This window comes from Echinops telfairi, unplaced genomic scaffold, assembly GCF_000313985.2.
Source record: "Echinops telfairi isolate 266 unplaced genomic scaffold, ASM31398v2 ScPeMD7_655;HRSCAF=1070, whole genome shotgun sequence".
Classification (NCBI taxonomy): Eukaryota; Metazoa; Chordata; class Mammalia; order Afrosoricida; family Tenrecidae; genus Echinops; species Echinops telfairi.
Genome location: NW_022104553.1, coordinates 24,360,985 through 24,362,992, shown reverse-complemented (window position 1 = coordinate 24,362,992; position 2,008 = coordinate 24,360,985). Strand labels below are relative to the sequence as shown.

Below are 2,008 nucleotides of genomic sequence, written 5' to 3'. Positions count from 1 at the left end.
TAACTGCCACCGTGGATATCAGAAGAGACTCTGAAACTTGCTCCGAATCATACAGTGGCTAAGGCAAATGGAAGAAATGGTGAAATCGAAGCGTTGAATAGAAGTTGCAAAGCGCAGCTCCAGAAGACAGAGTCAAATATTAGAATGAAATTTAAAAAGACCTAGAGTGAGAAACACAAAAGGAGAGAACTCAAGAAAGCTTAAAGCCTCAAGTTGCAGTATTGGAAGATTCTGTGGGCAAAATAATGACTGCTGCAAGGAGCATAAAAGAAGATGGTAGGAATACACAGAGTCGCTGCACCAAAAAGAAGTGGTCGACATCCACTATTCCAAGAGGTAGCGTATGAGCAAGCATCAGAGGAGCTGACGGAAGAAGTTCAAGCTGCACTGAAAGCATGAGCCAAAACCAAGTCTCCGGGAATTGATGGAATATCAATAGCAATGTTTCAACAAGCTGATGAAGCACCGGAAGCACTTAGTCGTCTCCGCCAAGAAACTTGGAAGACAGCTCCATGGCCAACTGACCGGAAGAGATCTATATTTACACCCATTACAAAGAAACATGACCCAACAGAATGCCCAAATTATGAAATAGCATCATTAATATCACATGCTGAAGAGGGTTGCAGAGCACATTGACAGGGAGCTGCCAGAGGTTCAGATCAGATTCAGAAGAGGATGTGGAACAAGGGACATCACTGCTGATGTCAGCGAGGACTTGGCTGAAAGCAGAGGGGACCAGAAAGCTATTTCCTTGTGTTTTATAGGCATTTGATCTTCTGGGTCATAACAAACGATGGAGAAGCATGGGACACCCAGGACACGTCATCCTGCTCATGCCGAGTCTGTAGTGAAAGAAGAGGCCGTTGTACAAACAGAAGAAGGGAAGATTGCATGGTGTAGAAGCAGCAAAGGCCTCTTTGCCGCATCTACTGCGAGAAGGAAGACCATGCTCAGCAACCGGACTGTTGACATTCCGGAGAAGGTTGATAGTTCCTGGAAGGGGCCCTGAGGAACCCTGCAGAGGGACTTCAATCCCATCAACATAGAACTCAGCCTCCTTGGAAAGAAGAAGAGCCTTCGGGTTGACAAATGGTGGGGAAATCGAAAGGCACTGGCTACGTCCGCACTCTCTGTAGTCCCGTACGGAACATGACCAAGGGTGCTACACGGCGCTTCTGCTACAAGAGGAGGTCTGTGTGTCCCCACTTCCCCATCAACGTGGTTGTTCAGGAGAATGGACCTGTTGTTGAAATCCTTAACTTCTTGGGTGAAAAATACGTCCGGAGGGTTCGCATGAGGACAGGGGTTGCCTGTTCCGTTTCTCAAGCCCAGAAAGATGAGTTCGTTCTTGAAGGAAACGACATTGAGCTTGTATCAAATTCAGCTGCTTTAATCTAGCAGGCCACAGCAGGTCACAACAAGGATATCCGGAAGTTTTGGGATGGTATCTATGCTTCTGAGAAAGGACCAGTTCAGCAGGCTGACGAGTAGGCTCTAAGAGGTGTCCAGCTACAGTCTAGATGATTCCTTTAGACTTTCTGTGATGCTTTGATCCAAAAGTGTACGTAATGAAAAAAAAGATCAGAAAGGGGGTGTGTCTGGGATGTGACCTCTTACCGTACTTATTCAATTTCAACTCATGGCAACCTTAGGGGACAAGGTAGCACCGCACCTATGGTGCTACTTTTCTGAGGCTGTCAATCTTTATGGGAGTAGAAACCTCATCTTTGTCCTGTTAGGCGGCGGATAGGCTTGAACCTCTGATATTTTGGGCAGAAGCCCAATACATAACTCACTATGCCATCTGGACAGCCAAATAATAGAGAGGTTTGGTTTTGTCTTTTAAGAGGACTTTCAAAATATAGAACCTATTGCACAAGACCCTTTTAAAGTGTTGAAAAGCAAGGATGTTACTTTGAGGATGGAGGTGCGCCTGACCCAAGTCATAATATTTTCAATTGCCTTGTATGCAAGTAGAAGTTGGACGCTGAATAAGGAAGACCCC

The 2,008-nt window shown here is 45.8% G+C and overlaps 1 pseudogene; it reads left to right on the top strand.

Moving 5' to 3' along the window:
• The first annotated feature begins 796 nt into the window (after positions 1–796).
• On the top strand, positions 797–1,494 carry LOC101661216 (annotated as a pseudogene).
• The last annotated feature ends 514 nt before the right edge of the window (positions 1,495–2,008 follow it).